Raw genomic sequence first — 19,886 nt, forward strand, 5'->3', positions numbered from 1 at the left:
ATGTCTTTAGGAGACTTGAAACACAGAGGTAGTGATGAGGGAGAAAAAGTACGTTCACATCTTGAGAATGAATGCAGGGCTAGAAGAGGAAGAAGAAACTTTTAATCAAAGTAGGTGTAATACATCTGCATTTGTGACAAATTTGTATCCCCAAATATGAATCTGATTGTTCCTCTCTGTCTCTCTCCTTTATTTCTGTCTTTCTTGTAAACCAAAGAGTTTTCTTCTGCTCCAGTCCTCACCAGAGAAGAAACAAAGACATAAGTACACAGCCGACCTAGAGGCCTAGATCGGAGCTTTCTGTGTGTGCTTGAAGAACTGGTTATTGCCTTTCTCAGGCAGGTAAGACTGAGCCTCGAGAGGGCAGAGAGAAGAGAGAATGTAAGGAGAAAGGAAGAACTGATTGAAGGAATAAGGCGCCCTTGAAGTAACCAAGAGAAAGAGGATCCTTCACTAGAAAGTCCTAGTGGCAGGCATTCAAGATGAGCCACTTGAAGTATGGACCATTCCTCCTTTAAAAATAAGTTAAAAGCCAAAACTATGACCAGTTAGTCACTTAGCAGTCCTGGACGCATGTAGGCCTGGAAAGTGAGAGGGAAGCTTGTATGTTTTGCAGGGAATGGAGACATGAAGAAGAACCTCATTCCCTAAACCAGACAGTCAGACAGAAACAATAGAGAATTTTATAAGTGAGGTAGTGGACCCTATGCCACTGTTATATATTCTATTAACATTCCTGTAGATGTTAGAGATTTAGGCATTTTGAGGAAAACAGTTAGATGGCCATACCATTGAACTTATAGACCCTGATGCTGGGAAAGATTGAAGGCGGGAGGAGAAGGGGACAACAGAGGATGAAATGGTTGGATGGCATCACCGACTCAACGGACATGAGTTTGAGTAAACTCTGGGAGTTGGTGATGGACAGGGAGGCCTGGCGTGCTGCAGTCCATGGGATCACAAAGAGTCGAACATGATTGAGCGACTGAACTCTTTCTGAACCCTTCAGTTCAAAAGTAAAAAATCAACATCATCCTACTTTCTTCTCTTTCTTTGTTCTTTTTTTGGTGTGCATATATTAAGATTTGATAAGTATCACTAGGCCACTTACCAAGCAGTCATTAATCATTCATCAATAATAATATTTAATTGAAGGACTTCCCTGGTAGTCTTTAAGACCTTGTGTTTCCAATGCAGGGATTGAGAGTTGATCCCTGGTTGGAGAAGTAAGTGCCCACATGCTGTGTGGTGTGGCCAAAGAAATTAGTTTTAAATTTTATTTCATGCAGAAGCTAATAAAGCGTGTGACACTTTTAGTCGTTGTCAGTGAAAATTGATATTTTACACATATATGTAATAATTGTGCATGAATGTGTGGCATTCCCATTAGTCTATCAATAAAACAGGAACTCTTTCAGATAAAAGCTCAGTGAGGGGCTTCCCTGGTGGTCCAGTGGTTCAGAATCCGCCTTCCAATGCAGGAGACGGGGGTTCAGTCCCTGGTTGGGGAACTAAGATCCCACATGTTCGTGTGCCACAACTAGAGTCCACACACCACAATGAAGATCCTGCGTGCCACCACTAAGACCCAAAACAGCCAAAGATAAATAAATATATAGATATTTTTAGAAAGCTCAAAGAGTACTCTTAACTTCCTGTTCATTCATTCATGTGTTCATTCAGTAAGTATTAGAAAGCACAACCATATTATTCATCCTTCTTAATAGCCATACAGAGGCATAAAAATACACATAAGAGATTATCATTACCTTCCAGTAGTCAAAGAGCTAAATAATTACAGGAGGAAAAACTAGCTAGAGTGACCAGAGATTTTTTGGAGTTAATGCTATTTGAACTGAGCTTTGAAAGTTGGAAAGATTGCAGTAAATGCCAGGGAAAGATTTTGGATAGAGGAAATCTCACAAAGACACTAATGGAGTGACCAAGATATCATTAATTACAGATGATTGAGAAATCTGCAAAATTAATATTTTATCTCTGGTGACCGTCTCTGTAAATCTTTCACTTGCCTGAAGGTGGCAAGCTGGGTTTATCTGAGAAACTCCAGCATCAACATTATTTGAAGAAAAAAATGAAACAGTACTATATCTCTAGGAAGAAAACAAAAACAAAATCTTTTATTCACATTTAACTCATAAAATCAAAAAGTAAAAAAGATTGAAATTACTAACATAAGTAAACATTTAAATACTGTACATATTTAATGTTACTTATTTCAAAGCACAAAGATTTTGTATCATAAGTATTTTACATTCTAACTTTTAAAGTTTTATTGTCCTTATTGATTTCTCAGTTATGATATAATTTTTTCATAGGGGAAAGAGAGGAATTATACTTTTTAAATATGACCATTAAAATCTGTGATAGAGCCTGTGTATAAGACTTTGGGGATGTGGTAAATTTTATTGAGCCCTAATTTCCGAATGGTAAAAAGTCATGTTTTTAGTGTATACATGCATGCATGCTCAGTCACTTTAGTCATGTCTGACTCTTTGCAACCCTGTGAACTGTAGCCCGCCAAGCTCCTCTGTCCATGGGATTCTCCAGGCAAAAATACTGGAGTGAGTTGCCATGCCCTCTTCAAGGGGATCTTCCCCACCCAGAGATCAAACCCTTATCTCCTGCATTGCAGGTGGATTCTTTATCTTGGAGCCACCAGGTAAACCCTTTTAGTGTATGCTGCTGCTGCTGCTGCTGCTGCTGCTAAGTCGCTTCAGTCGTGTCTGACTCTGTGTAACCCCGTAGACGGCAGCCCACCAGGCTCCCCCGTCCCTAGTTGTATGCATTTTTTGATGAGTGCATATAGTATATAACCACCACTAGAGTAAAGATATCAGACAGTTACATTATTCTAACAAATTCCCTTGTGCTCCTCTGTGGGTCAGTCACTTCCTTCACCTCTGGATGCTGGCAACCACTTGTTTTCTGTCTCTATAGTTTTGCCTATTCCAAAATATTATACGAAAGGAATCAGACAGTATGTACGCTTTTCTAGTCTGGCTTCTTTCATTCAGCATAATTACCTTAAGATTCAGCTATAGTTGAATACAGTTGTAGTGTGTATTAACAATGTAATCCTTTTTATTCTTGAGTAGTATTTTGATCTATGGATGTACCACAATTTATTTATCAGTTCATTAATTCAGGAAATGTAGGTTGTTTCCAGTTTTTGGTGATTATGCACAAAGTTACCATAGACATTGGCATACAGATTTTTGAGTGACCTTATATTTTCTTTTCTCTTGAGTGAATATATAGGAGTGGAATTGCTAGGTCAAATGATAAATGTACGTTTACAAGAAACTGCCAAACCGTTTTTCCAAAGTGACTGATCCATTTTGCACTTCTACCAGCCATGGATGAGAATTCCAGTTGCTCTCCATTCTTGCTAGGACTTGATACTGTGCATTTGATTGTTTGTTTGTTTTGCCATCTAATGGATAGTAGTCAGATGTCATTGTGGTTGTAACTTGCATATCTCTATGGAATGATGTCGACAATATTTTGTGTATTTATTTATAGTCTGTGTATCTTCTTTGGTGAAATATCTGTTCAAATCTTTTGCCCACTGGTGTGTGGGAGGGAGAGGTTACTTAGTTTATTATTAAGTTTTGAGAATTCCTTATGGATTCTAGATTCAAGTCCTTTATCAGATATATGCTTTGCCAACATTTTTACCTAGTCTTTGGCTTGCCTTGTAATTTTGTTAATTGTATATTTCAGAGAGAAGAGTTTAATTTTGATGAAGTTCAATTTAGCAATTTTGTGTGTGTGTGTGCTTTTGGTGTGGTATCTAAAAAATCTTTGCTTCATCCAAGGTCACAAAGATTTTCTCATGTGTTTTCTTCTAGAGTTTTTATAGTTGCAGGTTATATAGTTTGATTTATAATCCATTTTGAATTGATCTTTGTATAAGCTATGGGTCTTTTAAATTGTTTAATTAATTTTAAAATTTTAATTAATTATTTGAATTTTGGTTCCACTGGGTCTTCACTGCTGTGGGTGGGCTTCCTCCAGTTGTGGTGAGCAGGGGCTTCTCTTGTTGCAGAGCACGGGCTCTAGACACTTGGGCTTAGAAGTTGTGGCACCTGGGCCCTAGAGTGTGCGGGCTTCAGTGCTTGTGGCAGGCACATGGGCTTAGTTGCCCTGTGGCGTGTGGGATCGTCCCAGACCAGGGATGAAGCCCATGTCCCTTGTCCAGTGGATTCTTAACCACTGGAACACCAGGCAAGTCAAGGTTCTATTTTTTCATATAGATGTCTGATTATTCAAGCATCATTTCTTCATGGGAGAAAAATGTAGCAGAAGTAGAGACTTACGCTTTTAAATTATACAGTTAAAATCCGTGATAGGTTCTGTTGGAGAATTTTTCCAACTTTTTGTTTTTCAACTTTTTCACTTTATTTTCCAATTATTATACCCTATCTAAAAAGAGCAATGTAGACAAATAACAAGGTCGTATTGTATGGCACCAGGAACTGTATTCTATACAGTTAAATCACAAGGGAAAAGAATATGAAAAAGAATATATATGTGTCTGTATGTATGTATAACTGAATGGGCTTCCCTGGTGGCTCAGATGGTAAAGAATCCATCTGCCATGCGGGAGCCCTGGGTTTGATCCCTGGGTTGGGAAGAGCCCCTGGAGGAGAGCGTGGCAACCCACTCCAGTATTCTTGCCTGGAGAATCCCCATGGACGGAGGAGCCTGGAGGGCTACAGTCCCTGGGGTCTCAAAGAGTCGGACATGACTGAGCAACTGAGCGCGTGATCACTGAGTCATTTTGCTGTACGACGTAATTAACGCAACACTGTATATTTGTGTTATACTGCGCTTTGTATACTATACTTCAGTCAAAAATAAAATAAAATGTTTTACAGCATGGATGGACCTTGAGGACATTAAGCTAAATAAGGTAAGTCAAGGAGAGAATGAAAAATACTATACGATATCACTTAGATATGAAATCTAAATGAATGAAAAAAGGAAAAACTGAAAAAAAAAAAGAGCAGTTTCTGTCTTGGATTTTCTGTCTCAGTTCATTCTATTTAGCAGGGTCAGAATTTTATCTCTGTAAAAATCACTGCAAATCACTCCAAAATCACTGCAGATGGTGATTGCAGCCATGAAATTAAAAGACACTTGCTCCTTGGAAGAAAAGCTATGACCAACCTAGGCAACTAAAAAGCATAAACATTACTTTGCCAACAAAGGTATGTCTAGTTAAAGTTTTGGTTTTTCCAGTAGTCATGTATGGATATGAGAGTTGGACCATAAAGAAAGCTGAGCACCAAAAAACTGATGCTTTTGAACTGTGATGTTGGAGAAGACTCTTGAGAGTCCCTTGGACTGCAAGGAGATCAAACTAGCCAATCCTAAAGGAAATCAATCCTGAATATTCATTGAAAGGACTGATCCTGAAGCTGAAGCTCCAATACTTCAGCAGCCTGATGTGAAGAACTGACTCATTGGAAAAGACCCGGATGCTTGGAAAGATTGAAGGTGGGAGGAGAAGGGGATGACAGAGGATGAGATGAGATGGTTGGATGGCATCACCAACTCAATGGACATGAGTTTGAGCAAGCTCCGGGAGTTGGTGATGGACAGGGAGGCCTGGCGTGCTGCAGTCCATGGGGTCATAGAGAGTCAGACACAACTGAGTGACTGAACTGAACTGAACAAGAAATTTGACTAAGCAGAATTAAACCCAATTCTTACAAAATACTTCTAAGCTTTATCCAACACCACCGACTTTACAAATCTCATCACAAAGTAAATATACACAAAGGAAATCTCATCACAAAGTAAATATACACAAAGGAAATACAATCTAGACAAAGGAAACAAATCTAATTTAATAATCTAGGGAGTACTAAAATGATGAAATTTTAGTTGATAGTTATAAGGCTTTGCACATATGTATAATTTTTACTTTACACTAAGTTAGCCATGTCTCTTTTTACATAATTGTAAATTAGAGAGAAAATTCATCTTTTTTGACTACATGGAATTTCCAGCAACCTAGTGCATTAAATCTGAATGATCCACTCTTACCTTATGGAAAAAAAAGCTTACAGATGCTTGATAAAATATTAGAAAGAGAAAAATTCCTAGATGCCAAAAACCAAAGGGGAATGCAGATCTACTAGAAAATTAAAAACTGTTCTGGGGGATGGTCTTCTGTGAGGACCCTTGCAGGGAATTTCCATAGAGTAAACATCCCCTACTAATGAGTTCACAACAAAAAACTACACATCACATGAAGAAACACACCATCAGGAGAGAGATTAGGAAACCCAACAAACAGGAAAACGATCTCAAGAACCAGAAATAACAGGAAAACCTGAAGTATAAAATAAATGTTTTAAATTATTTAAACAATCTAAAAAATAGAACCGTAATGGAAGAAGAAAACATGATAAAAGCAAACAGGTAGATTTGCAAACATAGTAAAATTAAACATTAAAAATATATTTCTTTGACATTAAAAAGCCCATGGACAGTTTAAACAAATCAAGAGAAAATTGTAAAGTAGAAGACAGAGCTTAGGAAATCACAAAATTATGAAGAGATAGAAAACATGAAAAAGAAATTTAAGAGATATGAGGCCAGAATAAAAATACCCTATGCATTTTTTATATATTTATTTTTATTGATTTTGCTTTTCTAAATTTTGTCTGTGCGAGCTCCTTCATTGTGATGCACAGGCTCAGTTCCCCAACCAGGGATGGAGCCTGCATTCCCTGCCTTGGGAGGCAGAGTCTTAACCACTGGACTACCAGGGAAATCCTAAAGAAGACTCAGTAGCTGTTGAAAAGGAGCTCCAGAGTGATAGAATAAACAAAATTCAACAAAGAAGCAATATATGAGTAGGTAATCACTGAGGCCCAAGCAAGGAACAAAAAATCACATATTTTCATATGAAACATATAAATGTTTATGAAACATGTTTTATATGAAGCATATATCATATGTTTCATCTAAACAAAGTGAAACATAGAACAAAACTGAAAAAGAATCTTTAAAGCAACAAGATAAAAAACATTTCTTACAAGTGAACAATAATACATTATCAGCAGATTTCTCAGTAAAATAGAGAAAAAACAATAGAATGGCAGGGATCACCACAGGGTTAAGGAAAAATTGTCAAGAAGTCTATACGCAAAGTATTTGAAAGTGAGGCTGAAGTTAATGTATAGTCAGACAAATATTAAAATAGTTTAATAGTAATAAATTGCTGCTTAAAATATACTCAAGTCTATAGTTCAGTATGAAGGAAAATGAAACCAAGAAGAAGCATTGGCTGTAAGTACTAACTGTGGACAGAAAAGTTAGTAAAACTTACGGGTAAATCTAAATTAAACCGAGTATTTATAGGAATATAGATGCTTATTTCTAACTTGAGAGGGTTTTTGAAAAGGTGAAATCAAATTACTATAGTAACATGAATGATGGGAGAATTGATGCTTCTAAGATCGTATATTGTTCCAAAGAGGCTGACAATATCTTAGACTGGTTGAGTGTGCATGTTATAAGTTTAAGGGTAAACACTGAATTAATAAAAAGAAAGTGTGTATTGTTATATAAGTATGAAAGAGAAGCAAAGTTAAGTTTCACTATTATGAAGAAAATATACTTGACAACCATGAACTTCTAACCAAAAGAGAAAGAATCCAAGGGAAAAATAAACAAAAGCTTAAAGCTTTTGTATAATTACAGTGAAGAAAAGATGGATTTCAAAATGTGTAAGCGTATAAGAAAATAGCACAATTTGTTTTCTGATATTTTTTCTGTATCGCATAAACAATTATGTAAATAAATCTGAAATCCTGTCTGTTTACCAGAGAAAGTTCTTTTTATTCCCATAACAAGTAAAGGTTAATGTTTTTTAATATGCAATATCCAAGCCAGTAGAAGTGGAGGAAAAATAAAAACTTAATAGAAGCTGAGAAAATACAGAAAAGGAAGTAAAAACACGAATAGAACATGCAAAATAAGATAGTAGAAATAAATTCTATATTAGTCAAGTTGCAAAAGTACACTTATAGCATGATACAAAAAAAGGTTTAAATACAGCATAATACTGTCTCAATAACATTTTTAAACACACAAAAATAATAACATTGCTAATGTAGTAAAATAAATTACTACACCTGTGTAGTAAAATATTAAACAAAAAACAAGGGATACATACCGACTTCTGGACACTGGTTACCTGTGGTAAAGTAGGGAAGCAAATGAGATGATGAAATGGTTGCTTTAACTATATTAGTAGTTTTTATTTTTCTTAAAAGAATCTGAAACTAATATGGCAACATGTTAAGATTTGCTGTTAAGTACATAGTTCGATCCCTGGGTCAGAAAGATCCCTTGGAGAAGGAAATGGCCACCCACTCCAGTATTCTTACCTGTGAAATCTCATGGACAGAAGGAGCCTAGCAGGCTACAGTCCGTGGAGTCTCAAAAGAGTCAGACACGACTTAGCAGCTAAACAATAACATAGACATTTATTATTTTCTTTGCTTTTCTATATATCTGAACTATTTACATGAAAAACTCTCAAAGCACCTCAGGAATATCTCAATAAACAAGCCTATTTGTGCAAATAAGTAGTTATTTATAAACATCTTACTGGTTATGAGAACATGGAGGGAGCTTGCAAAAGTGTCTTTTCCACGTCATTGTAAACACAGCTTATAGGAAAGACAATGTACCATATCCCATTCCTGGTTATCTCTTTGACCCTCTACTGCAGAGAAGTTGAAGGTAGAAGATCCTTGAGATCTAAGACGGTACTTCCGTACATATTACAAAGCATCCAAAACACTCCTCTCACCAATGTTTAGTAGTTTTCAAAGGAAGAAAAGAAATGGAAGCACACAGAAGATAAGCTACACACTTCCTGTGGGAGCTTTGGTGTGTCCATGTCTTTGTTTTTCTAACTATCCATAGATTCAAGGCAACTGTCTTTTGTTGTTGGAAGAATTAAACGAATCTGGAAAAGACAGAGAGGAGAGGAAAGGACCATATGAAAAATAAAAGCAGTTAAAGTTCTCCAAATAAGAACCAGAATGCACTCTCCCTATCTCAAGCTTCAAACTGGAAAATTTTTGAAAGTCATTTTGAAATTCTGTTTTCCCCAAAGGCCTAAATAATGAACAGCCTAAAATACGAAATCACAAATTTCTTTTTTCTCTCCTCCATGGTCATAAATTTTTTTAACACTAACAGACAAAACTAAGGGAGGTGATGGAATTCCAGTTGAGCTATTTCAAGTCCTAAAAGATGATGCTGTGAAAGTGCTGCACTCAATATGCCAGCAAATTTGGAAAACTCAGCAGTGGCCACAGGACTGGAAAAGGTCAGTTTTCATTCCAATCCCAAAGAAAGGCAATGCCAAAGAATGTTCAAACTACCGCACAATTGCACTCATCTCACATGCTAGCAAAGTAATGCTCAAAATTCTCCAAGCCAGGCTTCAGCAGTACATGAACCATGAACTTCCAGATGTTCAAGCTGGGTTTAGAAAAGGCAGAGGAACCAGAGATCAAATTGCTAACATCCGCTGGATCATCGAAAAAGCAAGAGAGTTCCAGAAAAACATCTACTTTTGCTTTATTTGACTACTCCAAGGCCTTTAACTGTGTGGATCACAACAAACTGTGGATAATTCTTAAAGAGATAGGAATTCTAGACCACCTTACCTGCCTCCTGAGAAATCTGTATGCAGGTAAAGAAGCCACAGTTAGAGTTGGACATGGAACAACAGACTGGTTCCAAATTGGGAAAGGAGTATGTCAAGGCTGTATATTGTCACCCTGCTTATTTAACTTATAGGCAGAGTACATCATGCGAAATGCTGGGCTGGATGAAGCACAAGCTGGAATCAAGATTGCCAGGAGAAATACTAATAACCTCAGATATGCAGATGACATCACCCTTATGGCAGAAAGCGAAGAAGAACTAGAAAGCCTCTTGATGAAAGTGAAAGAAGAGAGTGAAAAAGTTGGCTTAAAACTCAACATTCAGAAAATAAAGATCACGGCATCCAGTCTCATCACTTCATGGCAAATAGATGGGGAAAAAATGGAAACAATGGCAGACTTTATTTTGGGGTCTCCAAAATCACTGCAGATGGTGACTGCAGCCATGAAATTAAAAGACACTTGCTCCTTGGAAGAAAAGTTATGACCAACCTAGACAGCATATTAAAAAGCAGAGATATTACTTTGCCAACAAAGGTCTGTCTAGTCAAGGCTATGGTTTTTCCAGTAGTCATGTATGAATGTGAGAGTTGGACCATAAAGAAAGTTGAGCACTGAAGAATGGATGCTTTTGAACTGTAATGTTGGAGAAGACTCTTGAGAGTCCCTTGGACTGCAAGGAGATCCAACCAGTCCATCCTAAAGTACATCAGTCCTGAGTATTCATTGGAAGGACTGATGCTGAAGCTGAAACTCCAATACTTTGGCCACCTGATGTGAAGCACTGACTCATGGGAAAGGACCCTGATGCTGGGAAAGATTGAAGGTGGGAGGAGAAGGGGACGACAGGATGAGATGGTTAGATGGCGTCACCAACGTAATGGACATGAATTTGAGTGGGATCCGGGAGTTGGTGATGGACAGGGAGGCCTGGTGTGCTGCAGTCCATGGGGTCGCAAAGAGTTGGACATGACTGAGCAACTGAACTGAACTGAACCGATAGCTTATATAATTAGGGAGTATTTGCCATGCTCCTTCAAAAAGAAATTGGAATAATATTGGGGGGAAAATAAACATCTTGTAAATCCCCAGTTCCTGGTTGTCTTGCAGAGGAAGACCACTTACACTGTTAGGATCACCCCTGTCTGCCGTTAAGATGGAGACATTCAGTGCCCACCTTTTTCTAGTGAAGCAGGAGGATGTAGAGAAAGTCCGTTTAGAGACAGAGAGGGAGTGGACGATGAGTGGTGGCTCTGAAGGTGGAAAGGAGAGTTAGACCCCTGTGTTTTGGTGCCTTTCTGCTGGGCAACTTTCTAGAGGAGGATGATATGTTAGACAGCATGAGGAGAAAGCTGAAAGGGCTTTGTGAAAGGGCTCATGCCCGGCTTCTGTTTGACTCAGCTTAAGAGCTGATATGGGCTTCCCTGGTGGCTCAGACGCTAAAGAATCTGCCTGCAATGCGGGAGACCTGGCTTCGATCCCTGGGTTGGGAAGATCCCCTGGAGGAGGGTATGGCAATCCACTGCAGTATTCTTGCCTGGAGAATCCCATGGACAGAGTTGCCTGGCGCGCTGCAGTGCATAGTCGGGCACGACTAAAGCAACTTAACACACATGCACAAGAACTGATACAGTGGATTGTTCAACAATGACACAGAGAAGTGGGTGGATGGATCAGCCTGAAGCAGTGGTCCTGGCTCTGATGTGACCTGCAATGGATCCTGGTGAGAGAGCACAGAAATAAGGATGAGTCTAGGGCAATTAAGAGGCTTTAGTGTGTAGAGCAAATGACCTAAACCACAGACCCAGTGATGATACCAGCACACTGCCCAAAGACCACGTAATACTGGCCACATCTCAAAGGGGCCCTCAATGGCCACCAGTCCACAGAGGTGCCATTCTGCCACAGGGACAAATTTGCATCCTGAGACCACACAGAGATCTGAGGCCTCTCCTCTCCTCCCCACCACAAGGTCATAAGTCCTTCTGTACATCCAGACACACTATTTGGAAGAGAAGCAAGGTTAACGGGAAAGTAATGTGAAAGATTTTTGCACCTACCCAAAAGAAAATGTATTATTCAAAAGTAACTATTTATAGGAATTCCCTGGCGGTTCAGTGGTTAAGACTCAGAGCTTCCACTGCAGGGGGCACAGTTGGAGAACTAAGATCCTGCACGTCTAGTGATGAGGCCAAAAAAAAGTGACTATTTTTTTAAACTGAAAAAAAAAAAGGAAGGTACTTTGAACTGACAAGCTTAAAGGTTGGGTCTTTTTTTTCCCTCCCATTATAAAATTCGGTCCATCAAAGAAAATAAAGAGCAATATTTTTTTTTTTTTGCATATTGGAATTACAGTGTGGATACATTTTTGGCCCCACTATACACATCTTTCACAAAGAGTTAGACACGACCGAGCCACTGAACTGAACTGAACTGATACACATTTTAAAGGATTATTTTTCAGATGGTTGTTTCTCCTGATGTTAATACCCTTCCTTGATTCGCTTGTATTAGCACGTCTGAAATTAACTGCAGTCCTCATGGTATTGGCTAAGGAGGTTCCAAACACAAATACCAGCTTCACCTATTCCGCAACTGGCAGGTGTAAAGCGTGACGCAAAGGGCGCTAAGTTTGAGGACAGACTCAGTTCTTTGTGATCACAAGAAAATGCCCACCCAGCCATTCTGCTCATCTTTTTAATTTGTTCCTTTCCTTTGCTTTAGATGCATGGACAATTAGAGCCACAGAAAGCCATGTGCACTGCAACCACCGTTCGTCACCACTGTGACCGTTCCCCTGGGTAACACGAAACATTTAAGAGGCCGGTCCCAGCATCTAACAACAATGGAAAACCACATGGCAGATCACAATAATGATTTTGTGTCTTTCTGTAATGATGAAAGGAAAACCTGATCCTGCATAATAATCGCTTTGTTATTCATGGAATTTAACCGGCATTTCCTCATGAATTTTAATGGGCCATCCATTTTCTCACTACTTATCCCCACAATTCTTTGTGAGCCTTTGCAGAACATTATTCTCTTATCTCTTTTTTTCCAACGATGTAATAATTCTATCTAAACCAAAAGGCTTTAGGATGTTGCCTTTTTACTTACTGTGTTGGTCAGAGAGCTGGTCTAGGCTGACATTAAATAACCTGGAAAGATCAGGCTGTGCACTTAGGATTTTTCTACTTTTTTCCAAAATGCATGTTATTTAATTTTAAAAACTGCTTACTTTTAAATAATAATCTAGGTCATCATGCAATCATGAATGTGTGCCTTCTTAAATTATAATTAGTGGCATTCACGAAGTTACCTGTTCTCATTCAGTGTTCTTTTTAGAAAGGGAATTGTTTGCAATATTTTTTCTTCCTCCTGCTGCTGCTGCTGCTAAGTCACTTCAGTCGTGTCTGACTCTGTGCGACCCCATAGTTGGCAGCCCACCAGGCTCCCCCGTCCCTGGGATTCTCCAGGCAAGAACACTGGAGTGGGTTGCCATTTCCATCTCCAATGCATGAAAGTGAAAGTGAACTCGCTCAGTCGTATCCGACTCTTAGCGACCCCATGGTCTGCAGCCTACTAGGCTCCTCCATCCATGGGATTTTCCAGGCAAGAGTACTGGAGTGGGGTGCCATTGTCCTTTTTAATAGGCATAATGCATATGGAAACTTCCCACTCCAGTACTCTTGCCTGGAAAATCCCATGGACGGAGGAGCCTGGTAGGCTGCAGACCATGGGGTCTCGAAGAGTCGGACACGACTGAGCGAGTTCACTTTCACTTTTCCCTTTCATGCATTGGAGAAGGAAATGGCAACCCACTCCAGTGTTCTTGCCTGGAGAATCCCAGGGACGGGGGAGCCTGGTGGGCCGCGGTCTATGGGGTCGCACAGAGTCGGACACGACTGAAGCGACTTAGCAGTAGCAGTAGCAGCAGCAATCTCAAAATTGCATAAAACTAGAGTAGATGTTAAGCTATTTAAGGGCACAAACTATATTACTTTGTATTCTATGAAGTATTTTGCTCAAGGACTTTCAAATAAAAAGCCTTCATAAATATTTGCTTAATAAATGAAAAGTATCTTTTGCTGAAAGTAAATCATGGTTGCCAGATCTGAGGGTTAGAAAGATAGAACTTCTTGCAAAGGGGGGATAAAGGAACATTTTACAGTGATGTTAATATTCTACATATTGATTGTGGGGTTGATTACATAACTGTATGGATTCATTAAAAACTGTACATACACTGAAAACTGATTAGTTTTATTGCATATAAATTATATCATAGTAAAGCTGATTGAAGAATGAATCTTGTGAGAATATTACGATTTCATTATTGGAAATAACTAATAACAAATGCTGTTAACAAAAAACTAGCACATTCTTTACATGATCAAATAACCTGATCCAGATCAACCCTGAAAATTCCTTATTTCTTGGTTTCCAACAATTTATTAAATACTACCATGTGTCTGATCCTATACTAGATGATTTATGTTCTTTTTAAAATTCTTGTGCCAAGGACTTCCCTGGCAGTGCAGTGGTTAAGACTTTTCCTTCCAATGGAGGGGGTTTGTGTTCAATCCCTGATTGGGGAGGTGAGATTCCACATGCCTCACAGCCAAAAAACCAAAACAGAAAACAGAAGCAATATTATAACACATTCAATAAAGACTTTATAAATGGTCCACATTAAAAGAAATCTTAAAATTCTTGCACGAACAAATTCTGTGAAATAAGAATTATTATTTCCATTTGCTACACACTGAGGCTCAGAGAGGTTAGGTAAACTGTTCAAGACCATGCATTTTATTTTTTTTTTAAATCAGGGCATGCATAGTTTCAAGGAGGCTAAACTAAACACTTATTTGTGATTTAGGAATTTCAAGAAGTCTGATGCTTTTGTCCCCAGAAGCACTTATGATAATAAAAATAAAAATTTAACTTCAACAAATAAGTATTTACTGACTCTGTGATAGGCACCATACTAGATATTTCAGGGAATGTAATGCTGAAAGAATATAGACTTTGCTTTCAAAGTATATACCATTTTATATGGATATGAGGTACATAAATTAATGGAGCTAGAATAGATTAGAGGCAATCTTGCAGTAATGTAGCTTCGATTTTTGATGTTGATTAATTTAAAAAATACCACCAGCCACCAAGAGGAATTTAGTAGAGGTTCAGACTTAGACGATTTTGAGATAAAAAGGATAGGCAAAAGCTTTTCTCTTTCCCTTACTCTGTATTTATTCTCAGTTCAAAGCTTGAGACTTCCCTGCAATTCGGTGATTAAGACTCTGCACTTCTAATGCAGGGGGCTTGGGTTCAATCCCTGGTCAGGGAGCTAAGCTCCCACGTGCCTCAAAGTGCAGCCAAAAAATTAAAAAAAAAAAAAAAAGGCTAATCCAACAAATGTCTTATGAGTGTGCAAAGCTGGGTGCTAGTCCTTGGACTTTCCCAAGAATCTTTCTCTGACTTCATGAACGTCTGAGCTTAGGTTTCCTTCACAGAGAGGCCTTCTCTAACCATGCTCCCCAAAAGAACATTTCATCACTCTATCCGTCCTCTGCTCTTTATTTTTCTTCATATCATTTATTACCACTTGACATTGCATCGTCAAATACTATATTAAGTATTTATTTGTCTGTCATTTGTCTCTTTCCGTGGTATTTAAGCTCCTTTCAGAAGAAGGGTCCATACGTCTTGCTCACTACTCCAGCACTTGTTATCTCCAGCACCTACGTTAGTGCTTTATACTCTTTCTTGAGTGAATGAATACATTTTTAGATAAGTTTTCCTGACTACAATAACCCATCTTCATGTCTTTCAGTCTTCACTTGAAATTCTACCAACGTTTTACTTTATGATTATTTGACTTTTTCTAGATAGTAATTTTTAAAATTTTTAAAAATTCCAACCCCAAAGAAAGGCAGTGCCAAAGAATGCTCAAACTACTGCACAATTTCACTTATCTCACATGCTAGCAAAGTAATGCTCAAAATTCTCCAAGCCAGGCTTCAACAGTACATGAACCATGAACTTCCAGATGTTCAAGATGGATTTAGAAAAGGCAGAGGAACCAGAGATCGAATTGGCAACATCTGATGGATCATCGAAAAAGCAAAAGAAAGCCAGAAAAACATCTGCTTCTGCTTCTGATTATGCCAAAGCCTTTGACTATGTTCAGTTCAGTTCAGTCGCTCCGTCGTGTCCAACTCTTTGCGACCCCATGAACTGCAGCACACCAGGCCTCCGTGTCCATCACCAACTCCTGGAGTCCATCCAAACCCATGTCCATCGAGTCAATGATGCCATCCAACCATCTCATCCTCTGTCGTCCCCTTCTCCTCCTGCCCTCAATCTTTCCCAGCATCAGGGCATTTTCCAATGAGTCAGCTCTTCGCATCAGGTGGCCAAAGTATTGGAGTTTCAGCTTCAACATCAGTCCTTCCAATGAACACCCAGGACTGATCTCCTTTAGGATGGACTGGTTGGATCTCCTTGCAGTCCAAGGGACCCTCAAGGGTCTTCTCCAACACCACAGTTCAAAAGCATCAATTCTTGGGCTCTCAGCTTTCTTCACAGTCCAACTCTCACATCCATACATGACCACTGGAAAAACCATAGCCTTGATTAGATGGACCTTTGTTGGCAAAGTAATGTCTCTGCTTTTTAATATGCTGTCTAGGTTGGTCATAACTTTCCTTCCAAGGAGTAAGCATCTTTTAATTTCATTGCTGCAATCATCATCCGCAGTGATTTTGGAGCCCAGAAAAATAGTCTGACACTGTTTCCACTGTTTCCCCATCTATCTACCGTGAAGTGATCGGACTGGATGCCATGATCTTAGTTTTCTGAATGTTGAGCTTTAAGCCAACTTTTTCACTCTCCTGCTTCACCTTCATCAAGAGGCTCTTTAGTTCTTCTTCACTTTCTGCCTATGTTGCTGCTGCTGCTAAGTCACTTCAGTTGCGTCCGACTCTGAGTGACCCCACAGAGGCTCCCATAGACGGCAGCCCACCAGGCTCCCTGTCCCTGGGATTCTCCAGGCAAGAACACTGGAGTGGGTTGCCATTTCCTTCTCCAATGCATGAAAGGGAAAAGTGAAAGTGAAGTCGCTCAGTCATGTCCAACTCTTAGCGACCCCGTGGACTGCAGCCCACCAGGCTCTTCCGCCCATGGGATTTTCCAGGCAAGAGTACTGGAGTGAGGAGCCATTGCCTTCTCCGTTCTGCCTGTATAGATCACAGCAAACTGGAAAATTCTGAAAGAGATAGGAATACCAGACCACCTTACCTATCTCCTGAGAAATATGTATGCAGGTCAAGAAGCAACAGTTAGAACTGGACATGCAACAACAGACTGGTTCCAAATTGGGAAAGGAGTACATCAAGGCTGTATACTGTCACCCTGCTTATTTAACACATAGGCAGAGTACATCATGAAAAATGCTGGGCTGGATGAAGCACAAGCTGGAATCAAGATTGCCAGGAGAAATATCAATAATCTCAAATACACAGATGACACCACTCTTATGGCAGAAAGCGAAGAAGAATTAAAGAGCCTCTTGATGAAAGTTAAAGAGGAGAGTAAAAATACTGGCTTAAAACTCAACATTCAAGAAAACTAAGATCATGGCATCTGGTCCCATCACTTCATGGCAAATAGATGGGGAAACAATGGAAACACTGAGAGACTTTTTTAGGGGGGCTCCAAAATCACTGCACATGGTGACTGCAGCCATGACATTAAAAGACGCTTGCTCCTTGGAAGAAAAGCTATGACCAACCTAGAGAGAATATTAAAAACCAGAGCCATTACTTTACCAACAAAGGTCCGTCTAGTCAAGGCTATGGTTTTTCTAGCAGTCATGTGTGGATGTGAGAGTTGGACCTAAAGAAAGCCGAGCACCAAAGAATTGATGCTTTTGAACTGTGGTGTTGGAGAAGACTCTTGAGAGTCCCTTGGACAGCAAGGAAATCCAACCAGTCCATCCTAAAGAAAATCAGTTCTGCATATTCATTGGAAGGACTGATGCTAAAGCTGAAACTCCAATACTTTGGCCACCTGATGTGAAGAACCAACTCATGGGAAAAGACCCTGATGCTGGGAAAGATTGAAGTCAGGAGGAGAAGGGGATGACAGAGGATGAATGGTTTGACATTACCATCTCGATGAACATGAGTTTCAGTAAGGTCCGGGAGTTGGTGATGGACAGGGAAGCCTGGCATGCTGCAGTCCATGGGGTCACAAAGAGTCGGACACAACTGAGAGACTGAACTGAACTGAATATTTTAAAATATATTCTCTCATGTACCTCACTTCCTCTCTCTCTCCATATATATATATATATATGTGTGTGTGTATATATATATATATATATATGATTTTTTCCTTGGCTGTACCTTGTGGCATGCAGAACTTCCCCAAACTGGGATCAAACACATGTTCCTGTGGTGAAATTTTGGAGTCTTAACCACTGAACCACCACTGAAGCCCCTAGATAGTAATATTTTAACTATTAATATTTTGAAGTAAAAATCTGCTTTCTTTGCCATATGACACATGAGAGAAGAATTTGAAGGCTAAGATATGTCTTGATTTAGTGTAATGTTTTTGAAACTGAATTGTGACAAATCCCTCCTCTTCTTTATGCCCTAGCCTGGGTTTTCTAGCCTGAGACAAAGCTTTGTTGTTGTTTTTCAGTTGCTCAGTCATGTCTGACTCTTTCCAACCCCATGGACTGCAGCACACCAGGCTTCTCTGTCCTTCACTATCTCCTGGAGTTTACTCAAACTCATGTTCATTGAGTCGAGGATACCATCCAACCATCTCCTCCTCTATCACCCTCTTCTCCTCCTGCCCTCAATCTTTCCCAGCATCAGGGTCTTTTCCAATGAGTCAGTTCTTCACATCAGGTAACCAAAGTATTGGAGCTTTAGCTTCAGCATCAGTCCTTCCAATGAATATTCAGGACTGATCTCCTTTAGGATTGACTGGTTTGATCCCCTTGCAGCCCAAGGGACTCTCAAGAGTTCTCCAGCACCACAGTTCAAAAGCATCAATTCTTCGGTGCTCAGCCTTCTTTATGGTTCAATTCTCACATTTGTACTTGACTGCAAAAACCATAGCTTTGACTAGATGGACCTTTGTCGGCAAAGTGGTATCTCTGCTTTTTAATACGCTGTCTAGGTTTGTCATAACTTTTCTTCCAAGGAGCAAGCATCTTTTAATTTTGTGGCTGCAGTCACTGTCTGCAGTGATTTTGGAGCCCAAGAAAATAGTCTCTTACTGTTTCCATTTTTTCCCCATCTATTTGCCATGAAGTAAAGGGACTGGATGCCATGATCCTAGTTTTCTGAATGTTGAGTTTAAGCCAGCCTTTTCACTCTCCTCTTTCACCTTCATCAAGAGGCTCTTTAGCAAGCTCATTTTTATTGCACATAGGATATGGGTGGAGAGGGAAGATGAATGCAATTCCAGGGAAGGAAGAGTAAGGAGCAGAGGGCTGTAGCTTAAAGAAACACAACTGGTTGCTCAGCCACATGGGACCCTCTGGAGAGGATGTATGGGCCTCAGAACTATCTGTTGGAAGGCAAGAAAGAGGGGCAGACAATCCTGTGCATTTTCTGAGTTACTTGCTTCTCCAAGAAAACCCTGGGGAAGCCAGTGCCTGCACAGGTCCAGCTAGGTGGAACCAGGTTCCTGAAACCGCTGTTGTAACCCAGTCCTCATCCCAGGAAGCTACCTCACCCCATTCCCATGGTTATAAAACACTGATTCTGCTATCATCTTCTCACCTCTCTGGCAAGGAAGCAAACCAGGTTTGCCGAGCCCTGGGGACAGTGGAGATAAGCAGATGAGGAGTGGCAGAAACTTTCAGAAATTATTCAGGGCAATTATTTCTAGCAACCAAGGCCCCACCTGCACGTGTGATATATAACCAGACTTAGACTGTCCTCAAGTTCTCACTCGTCAGTGGTGCTTCTAGTCTGAATTCCCTAATTCTGCACCTCATTTCTTCCACTTGTATATATACTCTCCCAAAGTAATGGGCTGTTGTTGTTGTTGTTGTGTGTGTATTTTAAGTTGGAGAATTTTGTCTGACAATTTGAAATGAACAACTGCATTAAACTCTATGCACGATATAGTTAA

At 39.6% G+C, this 19,886-nt stretch overlaps 1 long non-coding RNA gene across 1 annotated transcript; it reads left to right on the forward strand.

Moving 5' to 3' along the window:
• The first annotated feature begins 217 nt into the window (after nt 1-217).
• On the forward strand, nt 218-12,895 carry LOC147352669 (uncharacterized). The gene is made up of 2 exons (XR_015148318.1): nt 218-342; nt 12,450-12,895. It is a non-coding gene; the product is annotated as an uncharacterized LOC147352669 (long non-coding RNA).
• Nucleotides 12,896-19,886: the final 6,991 nt, after the last annotated feature.

This window comes from Bos grunniens, chromosome 19 (assembly GCF_055505025.1).
Source record: "Bos grunniens cultivar Pamir isolate PY7600 chromosome 19, Bosgru_T2T1.0, whole genome shotgun sequence".
In the NCBI taxonomy this organism is placed as follows: Eukaryota; Metazoa; Chordata; class Mammalia; order Artiodactyla; family Bovidae; genus Bos; species Bos grunniens.